General features: G+C 42.1%; 1 protein-coding gene across 3 annotated transcripts in view; it reads left to right on the top strand.

Annotated features, from left to right (window-relative positions):
* Positions 1–17,108: 17,108 nt before the first annotated feature.
* Positions 17,109–20,493, top strand: part of PTER (phosphotriesterase related) — a 34,459-nt gene continuing 31,074 nt past the window's right edge. The window contains exon 1 of one of the 3 annotated variants that reach the window (XM_032802233.2): positions 17,109–17,131. The gene's annotated coding sequence lies outside the window, so the exon portion shown is untranslated. Of the gene's footprint in view, positions 17,132–17,504; positions 17,882–20,493 lie in introns of those variants that run through there. The other 2 variants (XM_032802237.2, XM_032802228.2) reach the window with 2 other exon arrangements.

The raw sequence follows: 20,493 nt of genomic DNA, 5'->3' as shown, positions 1-20,493 counted from the left end.
TAAAATCTCCAGGGCTGTTAATCAAGTATCTTTCATGAACACTAAATTCCCACAAAATTGTATGAAGGAAAAAGCCACCAAACCTAGTTTAGCAAAATGACAAGTTGTACTGAATGGTAACAAACTAATAAAAGTGTGGAAGTGACTCTATTTTCAGAGCTGTTGAAAAGGTATTGTCAGAACGCTGCACTAAACATAACTAATTTATTCTCCTACTGTCTGCAGACAGACAAATGCATTTTAAAGAGGAACTCCATTTAAACTGCGACATTTATAGCCAAGGCTCATAAGTGTTGTCTATTTGGAAGACAATGGTAGTAGGCCACTGACTCCCTTTCCAGTAACAATAGTGTAAGAAAAACATTTCTTTGGCATCAAAATAATAAAACTGTGTGCGACAATTGCATTTTCCTATCAGTTTCATCCCTAATAGGGTGCTACAATCACTATTATACTAAGTCTCAGCTTGCTATATCAATAAAATTAGAACAGACAGGCACTACTTTAAGGCACTTGGTACAATTTACCTTGACTTAATAGGGTCTTTCTGTGGAAGAATGGATAGGAGTATAAACAGTACTACAGATATTTTCACATTTTCATTTAGTTAGATGTCTCAGATGCTTTTCATAATATTGATCACAGAGATTTTTTAACTTGCCTGGAACATCTGGTAAGTCTCTCCTGTGCTCTGTTATCTTGGTTCTCATCCTATTTATATGCAGGAAGATTTTCTTTTTTAAATGTTCCTCTAACTATGATCCAGTTCATTATGGGGTTTCTCAAGTTGTGTTATGGCTTCTTGCTCCTCAATGTTTATATATTCCTATAGTGTTCACATCTATTTGTAGGTGTCATGACGTATATTATCTCTCTTAGGCTCATGACATCCAGGTAAATATTACTTTATTTGTTAGTCACACAAAAGGCAGTCTAGATTATACGGGGAGATTTTGGCAAACCAGTAAAGTGCCTGAAACCACTATGGCTTATTGCTAAAAGCAGCCTGGTCAGCAATCTCAGCTTGACCAAGGCAGGAGGGGAGGAGGTTTTGGGTGCCACAGAAATGGCAGCTTGACCCTGTGTCCTTCCTGATAAGAATTGTGTTGAAGTTGCTGATACATGCATTTTAGGAGAGCAAGATGTGCCCCAGGAATATCTACTGGGGCCTCAAGGCTGCAAACCCTGGAAAAACCTACATCTGGTTAATCAATAATCAGAAGGAACCTCTTGCCTGACCATTGAAACTGCTTACTTAACAAGTTTCCTTTAAGGGAGATGTCATTCTATTACTACTGTATAAATATGGGGGAAAAGTTTGAGGTAGTTGGAGTCTTTTGGACTCTCCTTCTGGATACATCTTGTGGTCCCTACCAGCAGACAGAAGATTTGGGCACCAGAAGCCTGCCACTGTGTCACTCGAGAGCCACACTCAGTTTTGGTAATTATCAAAGGTTGGGCGTGTTTTATTAAGCTGTTGTGGATGTGTGTAAGTGCTTGAGACTAAGTAAAGTTTAGCTTTAAGTGAAAGCATTCTTGTGTTGTCCTGTTTGTGCCAGCCATCTTTTGGTCGGATGGTCATGTCTCCCTTGATTTATTTCCTGATACCACCTTGCACAGAGTAAAAGTTACCAAGAGCTTTGGGTTGAAAGAACCCGGGTAACATAGACGAAGTACAAATCAGCTTTAAAAGTTGCTGACAAAATTGCTGCAATTTGACAAAATTATTTATTTACTTATTGCTATATTTAAAGTTTAATATTTAATATAAAGTTGTTCCTTCTAATGTATGCTGTGCTTTCCCAGCCCCTGGGGTTAGTGGAGAGGTTGCTGGAAGGGAGGCATTTCCAGAGCCCACTTGGAGATTCCCCCAAGAGCCATTGTTGCTAGGTGGGAGTTAGAACAGCCTTGCAAGCTACCACCAAGGGTTCTGCAGAGAGCACATTCTGTCTAGACCCAAGAATTTAGCCTATTGCATTGGACCTTACTCCATAAGTGGTCCCATTGATTTATTGGGAAGGCACTACTCATCAGAAGTAAAGATAGCAGAATCTGGCTCTGGAGTCCTATATTTCTAGCAAGCTGACACTCAAGTAATGGATTTATTTATATTAAGTTAATAATATAATTTTTCACAAAGGAAACAAAAATAAAACCAAACATAAAAAATCTGTATATTATTTCTGATGAATTTCCCCCACTGTGTCTTGCTCAGGAAAGTGTCACTTAGAGAAATAGGGCCAGATTCTTCACTTCTTTTGTCACTACTGGTGCAAGTGAGTGGAGAATTCTCATTAGACAGACTTTTTACACCCAATTTGCACAGGTATAATTGAGTAAACAAGCCACATGCCAAGTGAAAGATCCAGAATTTCTTTGGGCAATTGAATACTTATCTTCCCTTAATGATGGCTGAACTAGTTTATCTAATAGCCAGACCAGCACATTACATAACTCTTAAAATGCAACCTATTTGATTTATCTATTATCAATAGATAAGGTAAAAGCACCTGTTAATAACAGAAACATTGCAACATCAGAGTTGGTATGTTGCCCAAGGTAAGCAAAGGCAATAAATCAAAATAACACAGCAGCCAAATCTTTAAAGGGAGACTGTTTCCAAAAGAGAGCTATCCTGGCCTTCCTTCATCTGGATGTACAACTAAGAAGCAATAGTGAAAGATGAGGTGGGTGAGGTAATATATTTTATTGGACCAACTTCTGTTGGTGAGAGAGACAAGCTTTCAAGCTTACACAGAGCTCTTCTTCAGGTCTGGGAAGGTACTCCAACGGTATGTCTACACTATGAAATTAGGTCGATTTTACAGAAGTCAATTTTTTAGAAACTGATTTTCTACAGTCAATTGTGTGTGTCCCCACTAAGCGCATTAAGTCATATTAAGTAGGTGCTGTGTGTCCACGGTACCGAGGCTAGCGTCAACTTTTGGAACATTGCACTGTGGTAGCTATCCCACAGTTCCCGCAGTCTCTGCTACCCAATAGAATTCTGGGTTGAGCTCCCAACGCCTGATGGGGCAAAAACATTGTCGCGGGTGGTTCTGGGTGCATGTCGTCAGGCCTCCCTCCTTCCTTCTGTGAAAGCAACGGCAAAATATCGTTTCTCGCCTTTTTTCATGGGTTACCCATGAAGACAACATACCATGGCAAAGAGGGAGCCCACTCAGCTCACTGTCACCGTATGTCTCCTGGGTGCTGCTGGCAGATGCGCTACTGCAGTGCTACACAGCAGCATCCCCTTACCTTGCCTTGCGGATGGCAGATGGTGCAATACAACTGCTAACCATCATCGTCGTCCCATGGGTGCTCCTGGCTGACCTCGGTTAGCTTGGTCGGGGGAGACTGGACAAAAATGGGAATGACTTCAGGTCATTCTCTTCTTTAACTTTCTTCTAATGGAGATTCAGTCCTGCCTGGAATATCATGCCAGCTGGAGGCTTCTGCCTCAGGCTGCTTTCCCAGTTGGCAGCACCACGCGGTCGCACCTACCCCAGCCTACCCCTTGCTCCCATGGCTCATGAAGTCTGGACAGTAGTAAGAAGCAGTTCAACTATAGGCTGAGCAAGTGCAGAATGGTGGTAGAATGTGCATTTGGACGTTTAAAAGTGCACTGGCACAGTTTACTGACTCGGTTAGACTTTAGCGAAACCAATATTCCCATTGTTATTATTGCTTGCTGTGTGCTCCACCATATCTATGAGAGTAAGGGGGAGATGTTAATGGCGGGGTGGGAGGTTGAGGCAAATTGCATGGTCACTGGTTACACGCAACCAGACACTAGGGGGGTTAGAAGAGCACAGCAGGGCACGCTGGGCATCAGAGAAGCTTTGAAAACCAGTTTCATGACTGGCCAGGCTACGGTGTGAAAGTTCTGTTTGTTTCTCCTTGATGAAAACCTGCCCCTTTGGTTTACTTTATTTCCTTGTAAGCCAACCGCCCGCTCCTCCCCCCTTTGATCTCCGCTTGCAGAGGCAATAAAGCCATTGTTGTTTCAAATTCAAGCATTCTTTATTAATTCGTCACACAAATGAGGGGATAACTGCCAAGGTGGCCCTTGAGGGGTGGGAGAGAAGGGAAGCACAGGTGTGGGGTAGTTGTAGGGGCACCTCCTAGAATGGCATGTAGCTCATCATAGAAACGGCGTGTCTGGGGCTTTGACCTGGAGCGGCTGTTTGCCTTTCTGGTTCTTTGGTAGGCTTCATGCAGAACTGCTGTGGGTCACTGTTATGACCTCTGTCCTTCATGCCCTTGGAGATTTTTTCAAATATTCCAGCATTTCATATTTTGGAATGGAGTTCAGATAGCATGGATTCATCTCCCCATACAGTACGTCCCGTTCGGTCCATGCTGGAGCTCTTTTGTGATTCTGGGACTCCATGGTGCCCTGTGCTGATGAGTTCTGCATGGTGACCTGTGCTTATCAGCTCACTATGCTGACCAAACAAGAAATTAAATTCAAAAGTTCACGGGGTTTTTCCTGTCTACCTGGCCAGTGCATCTGAGTTGAGAGCGCTGTCCAGAGCGGTCACAATGGAGCACTCTGGGATACCATTGAATTGCATCCACACTATCCCAAATTTGACCCAGCAGGGTCGATTTCAGCACTAATCCTCTTGTCGGGAAGGAGTACAGAAATCGATTTTAAGAGCCCTTTAAGTCGACAAAAATGGCTTCATCGTGTGGATGGGTGCGGGGTTAAATCGATCTAATGGTGCTAAATTCGACCTAAACTCGTAGTGTAGACGAGGGCCAAGCGTAAAAACTTAAGTAATTTGCTTCAGCTTACAGTTAGCTGTGACATTCGAGCACCCTCCCCAGACCTGAAGAAGAGCTCTGTGTAGCTTGAAAGCTTGTCTCTCACCAACAGAAGTTGGTCCAATAAAAGATATTACCTCACCCATCTCATCTTTCTCATCTTGTAATCTACTCACCTAAAAAAACAGTTAAGATAGCTTGTTACTACACCTTCAACTTAAGTCCCCCTGGCTTTTCTGTGGTTTTACGGTCTCCTTATTTCCCCTTTGCTGTGTGAAAGAGCCACACAGACAACTAGGGAAAACTGGCTAACATCACTAATACTGCAAATTACTCTAGATGGAGAGGCCCTTTGCCCTACAGAGAACGATTAGCTTCAGTGGGGCTCCACCTGGGAACAGGGGCTGCCCACATGGGACATTGGCAGGATCAGGGGCTAACTAATGATACAAAGTGGTGTGTAATGCACAGAGTCAGCTGAAAAGAGAGGAGAATATTTGTTTCTCCATAATAATTTCAGGAGTTAGTTGTAACCGTAGTAGGTACAATGTTTTTGGACATGATTTTATGTTTATTGTGTCCTTTTAAATTTAGCATTCAATAGAAGAAAATCCCTTTTGGTTGTTAGCATGGGCTCAAACTGGTTATTTTGATGAACCATCAATGTTAGCCCCTTTTCCTCTCAGCTAAAACAGTCTCAATACAGTAAGTGCACATCTTTTCTTTCAAGGCTAGACTTTTGGTCCCTTTACAGCTGCGGATTATGCTGTGGTGTGGCAGGGAAGGTGTATGTCCAGAGCACACTGCATTTAACAATCTCCAGCTGCTGCAATAGCCCGTTTGGAGCCACTATAGACAGCCTTGAGATTCCTATGGCTACTACAGCCATTCTCTGCAGCATTGCTATGAACATCTTCAGTATATATTTTCTGGTACTTTGCTTGTTCTCCTCACTAGTTCTTTTCTTCTCTTTCAGAGCAGGAGTTGTGCTGATTAATTGCCAGAAAATGTGTTATAGCTATTGAGAGATGTATTGTTTGGCTTCTGAAAACTGTTTCTCTCTCCTATAAGCAGTTGTAAACATTTGTTTATAAATGGTGCACACTATACCTGCATCAGAGATTGAGCAAGCCGGCAGAAATTGCTCACTCTAGTCTGATTTGAAAGGGCAGTCACTTTTGTTTCTATTAATCAATCTCAAACTCTGTCCCTTCTTCACCCAACTTATGGTCAGTGCCAAGGGAGTTCAGGATCAGGATCATTAAGTAGTGCTGAATGGACAATGCCAAAAGTGAGGCTGCAAGAGTCAATTGCAGGCAGAATACAGCACAATTATATCCTCTAGGTGGAAGAAAAATGACTCCTAAATGAGTTGGGGCAGCTGTAAAGCTAATCTGCCACAAGCAGGGATGAGGCATGGGAAAATCAGGGGAGAGTCTCTTTCCTAGCCACCGCTAGGGAAAAGCAATTACTGTAGATAAAGGCAGGTTCCTCACAGCACAGACAAACTTGCAGAGTTTATTTCTTAAACAGTATCAGAGGGGTAGCCGTGTTAGTCTGTATCTGTAAAAGCAGCAGATAGTCCTGTGGCACCTTATAGACTAACAGACATATTGGCGCATGAGCTTTCGTGGGTGAATACCCACTTCGTTGGATGCATGCCACATGCCTCCGACGAAGTGAGTATTCACCCACGAAAGTTCATGCTTCAACACGTCGGTTAGTCTATAAGGTGCCAAAGGACTCTTTGCTGCTTTTTCTTAAACAGGAATCTGATTCACAGTTAGATTCATTTCCAGTTTCAGAGCCACCAGCCTGGCATTTTTCTTAACCAAAAATGTGATTTGTAGTGGGAGAGAATGTCCCAGAAAAGAATTCTGATGCTGTCTGAAAGGGAAGGTGTCAAATGAGAGATTCCTTGGAAAAATCTTTGTGATCAAGACATGGCCTTGGGGGAAGGGAATTAAAGAAATTAGGTGTCATATCACAACTTTCTGCCACTGCTTTCTCAAATCAATGGTACATTTTTAAATATAAAATCTTTCTGTTCAACATAGGGTTTTTTTAATGTGCAGTAAATGTGCTACATATTACTGTTCATGGAAGGCTTATTTCACAGATCTAAATGTGCTGTGCAACTTCTGCAACAATCTCTAATAAGGCTGTTGATTAATCACAGTTAACTCAGATGATTAACTCAAAAAAAAATTTATTGCAATTAAAAAAATTAATCGTGATACATTGCAGTTTTAATCACACTATTAAACAATAGATGACCAATTGAAATTTATTAAATATTTTTTGATTTTTTCTAAATTTTCATATATATTGTATTCTGTGTTGTAACTGAAATCAAAGTGTATGTTATTTTTATTACAAATATTTGCACTGTAAAAATGATAAACAAAATAAATAGTGTTTTTCAGTTCACTTCATAAGAGTACTGTAGTGCAATCTCTTTGTCATGAAAGTGCAACATACAAATGTAGATTTGTTTGGTTACATAACTGCACTCAAAAACAAAACAATGTAAAACTTCAGAGCTTAAAAGTCCACTCAGTCTTACTTCTTGTTCTGCCAATTGCTAAGACAAACAAGTTTGTTTACATTTACAGGAGATAATGCTGTCCTCTTCTTATTTACAATGTCACCAGAAAGTGAGACCAGGAATTTGCATGGCACTTTTGTAGCCAGCATTGCAAGGTATTTACGTGCCAGATATGCTAAACATTCATATGCCTCTTCCTGCTTCAGCCACCATTCCAGAGGACATGCTTCCATGCTGATGATGCTCCTTAAAAAAAAATGTGTTAATTAAATTTGTGACTAAACTCCTTGGGGGAGAATTGTGTGTCCCCTGCTCTGTTTTACCCACATACTGCCATATATTTCATGTTATAGTAGTCTTGGATGATGATTCAGCAAATGTTGTTCATTTTAAGAACACTTTCACTGCAGATTTGATAAAACGCAAAGAAGGTACCAATGTGAGATTTCTAAAGATAGCTCCAGCACTCGACCCAAGGTTTAGGAATCTGAAGTGCCTTCCAAAATCTGAGAGAGAAGAGGTGTGGAGCATGCTTTCAGAAGACTTAAAAGAACAATGCTCTGATGCAGAAACTACAGAACCCGAACCACCAAAATAGAAAATCAACCTTCTGCTGGTGACATCTGACTTAGATAATGAAAATGAACATGTGTCAGTCTGCACTGCTTTGGATTATTATTGAGCAGAACCCTTCAGCACCATGGACGCATGTCCCCTCGAATAGTGGTTGAAGCATGAAGGGACATATGAATCTTTAGCACATCTGGCACATAAATATCTTGCAATGCAAGCTATAACAGTGCCATGCAAATGCCTGTTCTCACTTTCAGGTGACATTGTCAACAAGAAGAGGGCAGCATTATCTCCTGCAAATGTAAACAAACTTGTTGGTCTGAGTGATTGGCTAAACAAGAAGTAGGACTGAGTGGACTTGCAGGCTATAACATTTTGCATTGTTTTATTTTTGAATGCAGGGTTTTTTTTACATAATTCAACATTTGTAAGTTCAACTTTCATGATAAAGACACTGCACTACAGTACTTGTATTAGGTGAATTGAAAAATACTATTTCTTTTGTTTTTTTACAGTGCAAATACTTGTAATAAAAATAAATATAAAGCGAGCACTGTATATTTTGTATTCTGTGTTGTAATTGAAATCAATATATTTGAAAATGTAGAAAACATCCAAAAATATTTAAATAAATGGTAATCTATTATTGTTTAACAATGTGATTAATCACGATTTTTTTAAATCGCTTGATACCCTACTCTCCATAGGTGCCAACTCCATGGGTGCTCTGGGACTGGAGCACCCATGGGGAAAAATTGGTGGGCGCTCTGCACCCATCAGCAGCCCCTGCTCATCTCCGTCTCCACTCTACTTCCTTCCCTGACCATGCCGCTTTTTCCCTCTAGCTCCCAGTGCTTCACGCCATGAAACAGCTGTTTTGTGGTGGCAAGTGCTGGAATGGAGTGGGGAGGAAGGGGAACATGACACATCGGGGAAGAGGCAGGTCTGGGGTGGGGATTTGGGGAAGGGGTTGAATAGGGGCAGGGAGGGGGCAGAGTTGGGGTGGGGACTTTGAGGAAGGGGTTGGAATGGGGGCAGGGCCAGGATTTGGGGAAGGGGTTGAATAGGGGCAGGGAGGGGGCAGAGTTGGGGTGGGGACTTTGAGGAAGGGGTTGGAATGGGGGCAGGGCAGGGTGGAGTTGGGGCGGGGCCAGAATGGAGGGTGCGAGCACCCACTGGTGCTGGGAAAAGTTGATGCCTATGCTACTCTCTAGTAATGTACATAAGCCTGAAGCTGAATAAGTTTACCAAGAGCATAATACACGTGTATTCTTTCAGTAAAGGAGGAAGAAAAAAGGTGCGTTGCTATGGATGGGGAAGCAATAACAATCTAAGAGTGTCTGCTAGGCCAGTTGATATGTAACTGTGTATTCCAAAATGGGGCGGGGGGAAGGATCAAGGTTCAGTGGAGAGCTGGAGTGAGACTGGAGAAGGTAAGATCCCTAATTCCTTTAAAAGAAAGTTTTTGAACCCTGTGTCTCATGAGCCATGACACAGAGCAAAAGCCAAGAAGATGGAGCATGACCTAAAAGCTGGACACTGAAGCCTGGAAAGATGTATGCTTATTATTACTTAGAGAACCAGGTAAAATAATGGGCAAATGAAAGTGAGAGGTCAAGAAGCCAAAGAGAAAAAAAAGTACTATACTCATGAAAAAAAAATGGAGATCAATGCACAGTAGATGGGACTAAGGCCACCACAGATAAAATGCTCAAGACTGGAGACCTGGTGTTCAAGACTTTATCCCACAGGGACTTGACTAAAGTTATCACATGATGATAAATTCCTAAATTTGTTTTCTATGTATCTCTCTGGATAGGATTATCTTACGGATCATCTACATGACAAGTAAGTGCATTGCAAGCCAGGCATGTGAATTAACAATGCACTAGCCTGCCATGAACTAGCTCACCATGTGGATCTTGCTACAGGCACTAAAGGTTCCATAATACGCTTTGACACACTGCTGTTTCAAACACACTATCTAAATCAAAGTGCTTTATGGAAATTTTAGTGCATGGTAGCAGGCTCCACATGGTGGGTTATTGAGTTAGATGCAGCAAGCTGGTGTGCTATAGACTCACACCCTGGCTTGCTGTGCTAACTCGCCATTTGCACAAGCCTTTAGTGCAAAGTGTAGTATAGCAAAGACCTACCTGAATGCATCTGGGATAATGAAAATACAATTTAGGGTACTCTTATTAAGTAGAAATGCCTTCTGTTTAAAGCTTGAGCTTCATTTAATTTAGCATTAACCAAATTCAGAACCATCTGTTCCATTTTGGGCAATATAGTGTATGTTTATTGTGATACAGCATGGCCAGAGGGCAGCATGAGAGCGTTAGCAGGGGGCCTTATTCCCTGCCAAGGGAGGAAAGTTTGCTTTAGATTAACTAGAACATCTGTAACCACTTAGAGCACCTGACTCCACTTAGAGCACCTGACTTCAGTCAGGTGATAAAAACCCCCTGCTTCAGTCAGACAGTGTGGGAGTTGAGTTGAGTTGAGTTGAGTTTGGAGGAGTGCTGTGGTGGATTGTGAAGTCCAGAAGAAACCCTAGGTAAGGGGCACCAGGCTTGTGTAGCAGGGAGGCAAGAAGCCCTTCACAAGCTGAAGTATAGGAGAGGGAAGTAACCCAGGGGAAGGAACTGCTAGTTCAAGTGGTTCACCACAACCCTCAGGGCCCCTGGGTTGGGACCTGGAGTAGAGGGTGGGCCCAGGTCCCTCCCTCTCCACTCCCCTCCTCCAAGGACACTAGTGGAGTAATTAAGAACCAGTTCAGAGGCAAGCAATAGCGCCCTGAACCTACCCCAGAAAAGAGAAAGTGTGAGACCCAGCAGATCAGTACTAGCAATTTGCCACATTATGTTAACTTCAGATATGTCTAAAATACCAATGGTATTCAGGTGCCATTAGATTGTGTGTTCTACTAAATAATGTTCCTGATACAATAGTGTCCCAAATATAGTGAAGTCTTCATCCTGATCATAGACTTCAATGGGCCTAGTTTGCAGGATGATGCATGAAGGATCTAGCTTCATGTTGCTAAGAAACTTTTTGCTTTAAATATAGAAACAGGCTACTTACAGTATTTTTTCTAGATTAAAATGGCGTTAGGATTTAATAAAGCATGATCTTTAAATTAAAGCAAACAAACAAAAAATACACTGAGCCAAATTCTGCCCTCTATTAAACTATGCAATCCCATGGACTTCAAAGGATTTTTTGCCTTAATAAGGATTGTAGTTTGAGGCCCCAAGGGACATATCTTGTTCCTACAGAAGTAGCGGGAGTTTTGCAATTGACTTAAAAGGAGAGATGATTTGGCCCAGTGATTTAGTCAGCAGAAGGCCAGTTTAGCTTCCCTTTATGCTTTAGTTCTGCTCTTGGGGTGGCTCTCTCAATTTCAGTTTCTCTCATTAAGGAGCTTTCTTGTTCTCAGTTTCTCTCATTAAAGATACAAAGTTTAAAAGGTGGCAAGTAACTGTAAAAGATTTATTCTCTTTTACAGTTAATTTAAACACAATGCGTCCAAGTGATGCTCCCAGTTACATCCATGCAAAAATCTGTTAAGATATTTGTAACTTTATTGCTAATTGTAAGCACAGACAGTAGCAAATTTATTTCATTTATGTGCAGTTCTTGGAGTATGTCTAAAGAATTATGTCCAAAAGAGCAAGCTGAAGTGACTGCTATTTATTTCCTCTCACTGTGTGTTCTCTGATCACTAATAGAAAAAAACTTTTCGTTTTATGCTATTGAGTCAAGCTGCCCCAGTGCCTGAGAAACCAACACAAGCAAAAAAAGGTTACTTTCCAAAATTCTTCCACCTACTACTATAAAACAATGTAAGAGACAACAGTGAGTGAAACTATATGTTTTAGTGGGGTACAACAATAATTTCAGTTCTGTATAGGATAGTGTATCCTGATTTACTGAAAATACACTGAATTTCTCATTTAAGAAACCTGTTGTCCTGTAGTAGAGGCCCATTATAATTGAAGCAAGCTGCACTGTCATCCTATTTTCAAATACAGTAATCTTACCTCAAGATCTTTATGCCTCTCTTTCTCTCCTTCATCTTAGCAGGAGTATGAGCAGGCAGCGCTAAGGCACTTTCACTTGAAGATCATATGGCACTAGTGAAGCTACATCTGTTCCTAAAGGGAGGCTGTGGTTGTAAGTTGTCACCAGGATGGAGCAGATTTACATCCACATCCACATCTTGAAAAAAATATCAGAGATAGAATAATAACTGAAGACCTTTGATTATTACTGTTCCTATGTCAAAGCAAAGTGTAATTACAAATGGTATGTGTGCAAGTGCAACTACACACAAACATTTGCACACCTTTTTGAGCAGTGTCACCTCAGTACAAAGCTATTCATTAACCGCACAAACAGCACACAACTATTCATTAACTGCAAGCATAAATGGATATCTCTGAAGAATGCTGAGCTACAATTTTCTGGGTGTAAGAAGGAGAATAATGTGGACTTGAGACAAAAAAAAAAGTAAAGACTTACTTGAATTTATAATCTGAATAATTTGATTATTTTTGAGTTAGTGGAGAAGAGAGAATAACTATTTCAAAGCAGCAGAGATTTTCTATTTTGCTCATCAAGCAAGCTTAAACAGTTCAACTCTAATACTGTCTTCTGATCTAAATGTTATTTCTCTTCTCTCATTTCACTTCATTCATTCTCATTTAAAGTGTATAAACTGCATAAACTACATGAAAAATAAATTACCACTTTCATACTTTTGAATCAATAGAGATCATAGGATCAAGAGTCTATAGAATATATTTCCAGTCGTTGAACCTGATTCTCTGGCAAGTCCCCATCTGCTTTTTGTTCTATCTGGCCGGGCAGGAAGCTATAAACCAGTAACTGAAGTGGTATCTCTCTTGCAGTTTTATTGATGATGATTAATATTTTTGGGAAAAGGGATTTGCAAGCCTTTGTGTGTTATGAAGAATTTGTCTTTATCATTTTCTGTTTTGTTTTTTTAGAAGACTGTAAATGAGTATTCTCAGAGGTCCTTACATTTCTTGGATGCTAGCAGCAAATTAGGATTAGTGCAAATTCTCTTAGCTGACTTGGGAGTTATTTTTTTCAAGATGTGGATGTGGATGTAAATCTGCTTCATCCTGGTGACAACTTACAACCACAGCCTCCCTTTAGGAACAGATGTAGGTTCACTAGTGCCATAAATTATGTTTATGTTTAAAGCTGTTTAAGCTTCCTTGATGAGCAAAATAGAAAATTTCTGCTGCTTTGAAATAGTTATTCTCTCTTCTCCACTATCTCAAAAATAATCAAATTATTCAGATTATAAATTCAAGTAAGTCTTTACTTTTTTTTTGTCTCAAGTCCACATTGTTCTCCTTCTTACACCCAGAAAATTGTAGCTCAGCATTCTTCAGAGATATCCATTTATGCTTGCAGTTAATGAATAGTTGTGTGCTGTTTGTGCGGTTAATGAATAGCTTTGTACTGAGGTGACACTGCTCAAAAAGGTGTGCAAATGTTTGTGTGTGATTTGCACTTGCACATATACCATTTGTAATTACACTTTGCTTTGACATAGAATAATAACTGAAGACCTTTGGTTATTACTGTTCCTATCCCTGAGGGATAAAGAGCAAGGATTAAATAGCAAAAAAACTAAGTGATCTATAACTCCATTGTGATGAACTTTCCTGGTTGCAGATTTGAGTCTTCAGTCATTTTACTAATTCTGACTGCCAGAAAGATCCTAATATCAAAATCTGATTTCCTTGAAGTGATTGGGACTGGGTAATATATCTAGGCTATAGACTGGATAAAAGAATCTCTGTAGTCATGTGAATTTTAGATTTCAACTCTCCTGTAGATTATTGGCTAACACCATTTCTGTCCAGGAACCCAGATCAGCCTTCATGGGAGAATTCTGAACACTTTTGTATAGCCTGGGGTGGGTAATTGAACCTTGAGCAGAAGCTCTCCATATAGGCTGCAGGAGAATGGAGCTTGCTCTCTCGGCATTGAGCACTGGAACTCAACTGTTACATATGTTGTAGTAGCAGTCACAGCCACTGTATAAAATCTGCATAGCTGTAGACCAACTGACCATGACCCCAGCACACCATTACCCTCCAGGTCATGATGTAAACAATTGTATCTATTCTGTAGTATGCAAGAAAAAATGTGAAGTCCCTGTGCATAGGATTTTACTGGCCTGCCCCTTTGTGGTGAATCTAAGATTCCTAATATACCTACAACTCAGATGTCATTGGTTTGCACATCTGATTATATAATGTACCTGGTACAACAGCGCCCTGAATACAATGAGGACCGTATCCTGCACATTGACTTCAACAGGAGAATGGCTTCTGCACCAATAGGGGATTGATAAGGAGTGGGGGAGGGGAGCCTCATTTAGCCCTTTGAGGATTTTAGCCTTACCAGATTTTCTTCAGCTCTGAGTTTCTAAAAGTTACGACAAAATGAAAGAATAAGTTTGTCTTTTTTTAAAACAGGAAGCTCATGCAAAACCTTTTGTGCATGTTACAACTTCAGCTCATGCTATCACAGGCTGTTGGTTTACCACATACCCGATTTTTTGATGCTTCAAAATTCTTTGGAATTTGGTTTCAAGTGGCATGACATTTGGCAACTAAGCAAATATTTTTAATAGCCTGATTATCAGACTGGGAAGAGGAAACAAAAGTCAACAGCATTACAGAAAGTTGTATACCATCTAAATTGTGAATACAGAATTACAAGTATAGACAGTGCTGGATACTGAGTGGTTTTCCCCATTTATTTACTAAACATTGCTTTGGATGAACTAGCCCTATGGTTTTAGGATTACAAGTACTGTTTTGCAGCAGACAAGGAAATAAAAATAGTACTACAGCATAATAGTTTGCTGTGGACATAGCGAAGACTGTTTTTAAATACAGCTCTTATGAAGTTTTACTTTGAATCTACAGAAGTGTTGATACTGCCTTTATAATTCTAAAATGCCAAAGGTGCGTGGATGTGCAAGTCTTATGTGAAATTCATCACAAATCTTCAAAACGGGTTTAATATGGCCAATAATAAATGAAGAGTCTCATCAAGCACTGCACGACTATTTTTAACATGTATCAGAGGGGTAGCCGTGTTAGTCTGGATCTGTAAAAGCAGCAAAGAATCCTGTGGCACCTTATAGACTAACAGACGTTTTGGAGCATGAGCTTTCATGGGTGAATACCCACTTCATCAGATGCGTGACATGCATGACATGCATCTGACGAAGTGGGTATTCACCCACGAAAGCTCATGCTCCAAAACGTCTGTTAGTCTATAAGGTGCCACAGGATTCTTTGCTATTTTTAACATGGTTCTCATACATAATTTCTCCTACACTGATTGCCTAGCAATATGAACATATTAAAATACAAAGCACTATAAATGCTAGGCTTTCAGGTTTTCACTTAATCTTTGTAGAACTATTACTCTCTGGATTTCATACTTGCAGCAAATCAAAACAAGTGACATTGAGAGTAGAAACCATTCAAGAAGCCCACCTTTACCAATGTATTTGTATTTTTGACCATTTTACCATAACTCCATGTTATCTATGTGTGGTTGGCAGCCAGTGAAAAGGAAGTCCTCCTGATTTTCCCTCATCTGCAGCAGTCTATATTCACTACTGATATTACTAACTTCAAAGATAAACAGCAAAACTAAAATTCATTTGCAAATTTAACACCATTAATTTGGGCTTGAATAGGCACTGGGTCATTACAAAAGCAGCTTTGCCTCTCCCGGAATTGACATCTCCTCACCTATTATTGGGAGTGGTCTAATCCACCCTGATCGAATTGGTCTTGTCAACACTGGTTCTCCACTTCGGAGGTAACTCCCTTCTCTTCATGTGTCATTATATAATGCCTGTATCTGTAACTTTCACTCCATGCATCTGCAGAAATGAGGTTTTTTAGCCACAAAAGCTTATGCCCAAATAAATCTGTAAGTTTTTAAGGTGCCACCAGACTCCTTGTTGTTTTTGTGGCTACAGACAAACACAGCTATTTCCTTATAAATGTCAGACATTACTATGCGCCAGCCCTACTCTCTGTATTTTTTCCTCAAAGATCATTCAACAACTAGCCTCACTTTTTCTCTGCTAACTCTGCCCTGCTCTTGTTCCCAGCCATGTCCTTAAAACATCCCCTTCTGGGCTTTCCCTTCCCCATATACTTGCTTCTTCATTACCTTTCAGAAAAGGTGAAAATTAAGGAAAATTATCTATGAAGCAAGGCTATATCATAGAATCACAGAGATGTAGGACTGAAATGGACTTCAACAGGTCATTTGTCCAGAAGGTCCCTCCAGCGGCCTGCCTTCCAAAAGAGAGCAACAAAAACCGTTAAAGGTCTAGAAAACATGAGCTGTGAGGAAAGACTGAAAAAACTGCATCTGTTTAGTCTGGAAAAGAGAAGATTAAGGGGGGACATGATAACAGTTTCAGGTACGTAAAAGGTTGTTACACGGAGGAGGGCGAAAAATTGTTTTAAGTAACCTCTGAAGCTAGGACAAGAAGCAGTGGGCTTAAATAGCAAGGGAAGTTTAGGCTGCAGATTAGAAAAAACTTCCTGTCAGAGTAGTTAAGCACTGGAACAAATTACAGAGGCAGGTTGTGGCATCTTCCTCACTGAAAGTTTTTAAGACAAACACCTGCCAGGAAGGGTTTAGATATTACATAGTCCTGCCTTGAGTGCAGGAGATGGGACTAGAAGACTCTGGAGGTCCCTGCCAGACCTACACATCTATGAGTCCCATGCCCTGCAAGGCATTGCAACCCATTGTCACAAGTCTGGCAGCAGCATACCGGACTGTGGGTGACACACCAGGAAGAGGCAGACACACAGTCACCTCCCACAGGGCCCAGTCAGCAGGCACATTGAATTCAGCCCCATGAGACGGGGCAGAGCAGCGGCCCAGGGGCGCAGTGCCATTACAGGGCGCAGGGCACCCCGTGGAGCGGGCTCTCCACGAGCCCGGGGCGCATGAAGTGCGAGCACCCTGCAGGGGGCAGGGAGGGAGCCTGTGGCGGGTGGTGAGGGACACCCGGCCTTAGCGGCCTCCACACACCGCCAGCAGGGGCGGGTGCACGCAGGGGGAAGCTACGCCCCGGGCCGGGAAGGCGGAACGGAAGGCGGGCGGACGGATTGGCGGGCTGGCGCTGAAGCCTGCGCGGAGGTAAGCGGCGGCGGAGGGTGAAGCGCCCCCAGGGAGTGGGGCGCCCACGCTACACGGGTCCGCACAAAGTCCCGGCCCGGGAGCCAGCCGCACGCAGCTAGCTCGGGGGCGGCCCGGGACAGCTTCGTCCGCCGTGAGGGCTGGAGCTAGTGCTGCGGCCCGGCCCCGGGTGGTTCCGGTGTCGGGCATTGGGCGCCCAGTCGGAACCCGGCTGAGCTCGGGTTTTGTTTTGTAAGGTTTTTTTCCCCACAAACGGTGTGAGCGAGGCAGTAAATTAGCCCGCTTGTCCCGCCCCACACAGCGAGTCAGTTTAGCAATCTGGAGTTTGATCCCGCTCCTGTGCTTGGACCCTGCCTGCAGAGTAACGGTTCCCTGCATGGAGTTTATTACTGTGTGTGGGTTTCAGTATCATGCTTCGAAACACTGGAGTAGTGGCACCCATCCCTCTAACTGGGGGGAGGGAGCTAAGGAGGACACAAAAGGACTGGGCACGTCTGACAGGCTAACGGGGAATAACTCTTCTGGCATAAGAAGGCGTGTGCCAGTTGCACTTCCCCGTGTTAAGCGACAGACCATTTAAGGGAAATAGTGGGAGTACACAGCAGAATTGGAAATAACTGGAGCAGTAGAAGCCAAACACACAGACCAAAACTAATTGGCCAGGAGAGACCCAGCTCTGTTGGAAAGTGGAATACATAGGTGTTTGAGGAACTGAAAAGGATATTAACTGCAGCCTGGGAGCTGGCATATGTGAGTACCCCTTTGCCCAGGAAATCAATGACAATGGGGTGTTAGCAGTTTTGTGACAGAATGAGAAACGGTGGTTGAATTATTGTCAAACCAATAAGAGGGAATTGCTGCACTGTGTGATCAAAGTGACTCACTGTCCTTAGGGTTTTGACACTTTGCTACTCATGCAGCACTGGCCACCCAAGCATCAGGAAGGAATGCCCCCTCTCTAGTAGTGATTCAGCTTTGGCACAGAGAAGGAGATAGTTTTTACAACCTAGAGTTCCAGGTCGAGCAGTAGTCTGGTTGATAACCTGGGCAAGTCACCACTGCTAATGGTCAATGCTGTCATCAGGTTTGCAAGGCCATTATGCTATGAGGGGTTTCAGTCTAGAACCCCAGAGCAGTTAAATTACAGTCAGCATACAACAATCTGGATTATTATTCCTGCTGTGCCTCCCATGTGGAGATGACAAGCCAAGGAGCAGAGGTTAAAGCTCTGTGGGTCCTATTAAATAGCCTGGAATTTAAAAAAAAAATCTCAATATTGCAATAAAGTGTATCCAGACCATTAAATGAATAGTGTAGCATCTGGTAGCTCCCAGCTTCCCACAGTGGTGAGGGCATCTCCCAGCTTTCCTATAGAAGGTTGCTTTGGAAGCAGAAGACAGTTCTTCAGAGTTCAAGGACTCTGTAGTGGAGGTGATCAGTAATGGCCACATTATTATTGCGACCCTTATTGACATGCATGGCTATCAATATAGGTAAGTAAGCCATCTCAGTGGAGAGCTCAGGTAAGGAGGGCTGGGCCTAGTTGGTACATGAATGCAAGCTCTTAAAGGAAACCTTAGGTGTTATGGGAAGTAGTGTTCTTCCTCTTTTATTAGGGCTAACTAAGTGACTATCCCAGCATGGTTTTAGGGCAGTCTGCTGTTGAAGATACCATCTTTTGGATAGAAGCAAGGTTCTGGCTATTTGTGGTCATTAAAGATTCTCATGGCACCTCTTGCAAGAGAAGGGATCTTAGCCTTGGCTGAATTTCTGTTGGACAATTGTATTCTGCCTATCTAAATTTACCCCAGTAGTTTGTTACATATGGCATACTTCACTTTCTCTCCTCATCTATTCTGTGGTGTTAAAAGGTTGCAGCCTTCTGCCTGTGGAGTGGTTGTATTTGAGTGATGGATGAAGTGATCCCTGTAATACGCATTTTTGTATTATTCTGTGAGGTACTTTGGGATCATTGAATTAAACACACTACATAAATGTCAGTTATTATTATTAATGCCTCTCTTGCATTTGGGGATTTAAACAGGCATAATGTTCTCCCTAGTGTCACTATTGTCATATTCATTTTTGTTGTCACCAATCAGAGATGGCAACAATGGCATTCAGATGCTTAATTACATTTCATAAAGGTGACTAGTGCTAATTTATAACAAAATTTAGTGCCCAATGCAATAGAAATTAGCTTTACTGCTTCCTTCGTTGTTAAAAAGCAATCAATTTCCAGACCTGTTGAGACACTTGCTCATAAGGTACCTAAAGCCAGAGTACACTGGAGTTACAGAATACTGAGTGAGTAGTGTACTATTAGGGGATTGGTGTCTTCAGACCACGTGAGTATTTTTTCTCCTTTGATTTAGGACTAAGATGGGGTCCATACAATAGGGCAGGGGTCGGCAACTTTTCAGAAGTGGTGTGCTGAGTTTTTATTTATTCACTCTAGTTTAAGGTTTCGTGTGCCGGTAATACATTTTAACATTTTTAGAAGGTCTCTTTCTATAAGTCTATAATCATATGGTACACTAAATATTACTATCTCGATTGTACCTCCAGTAAGTAAATACGAAGCGCTTTTATAAAATGTTTAAGAGGCTTCATCTTAAAATTAAATTAAAATGCAGAGCCCCCCAGAACCAATGGCTAGGACCCAGGGCAGTGTCGGAGTGCCACGAAAATCAGCTCGCGGTCGCCGCCTTCGGGCGCATCCATAAGGTTGCCTACCCTGCGCAATACTAGGCAAGATAAATGCCACCGTTCAGAACAAAAGGTAGTAGTTTCGGGTAGTCTCAGAGGACAGGTTTTATCAGTGATCCCAGATGTTGGGTTTCGACAGAGTCCCGGGGGACCTTTTGTCGGGTTAAAGAGTCAGGGGGGAAAAGTTTCCCCATCCTTGCCAGTTTCTATTCATTGTCACGGCAACACTGTCAGAGACTAGACACTGCGTGAAAAATCACTCCTCCTATTGCTAGCTCCCACGAAGTGACGATCAGTGGCGATTGGTTATCGATGTCTGGATATACGCGTGATAATCGACTGCTGATCCACTGCGTAATGCACTTCGGTACTCACCTCACACAGAAGCCAGGCGGAATCGACACGGAGAGTGTCTGCCATCGATACACCATAGTGAAGACAACACGTGTGAGAGATCTAAATACAATCGACTTCGGCTCATTAGTTCACGCAGCTGAAGTTGCGTAAACTTAGACGCACCACCCCCCCCCGACACCACCCCAAGTAGAGTAGCGCCAGTATGGCGTGGATTTCTCAGCACACTTCTCTGGAGAAAGTGGACCAAAGACAAGCTGTTTCCTGGTCTCAGCGCTGCTGAGACTTATAAGGACTGT

This window comes from Chelonoidis abingdonii, chromosome 2 (genome assembly GCF_003597395.2).
Source record: "Chelonoidis abingdonii isolate Lonesome George chromosome 2, CheloAbing_2.0, whole genome shotgun sequence".
NCBI classification, from domain to species: Eukaryota; Metazoa; Chordata; order Testudines; family Testudinidae; genus Chelonoidis; species Chelonoidis abingdonii.
This window is presented reverse-complemented; position numbering and strand designations above follow the sequence as displayed.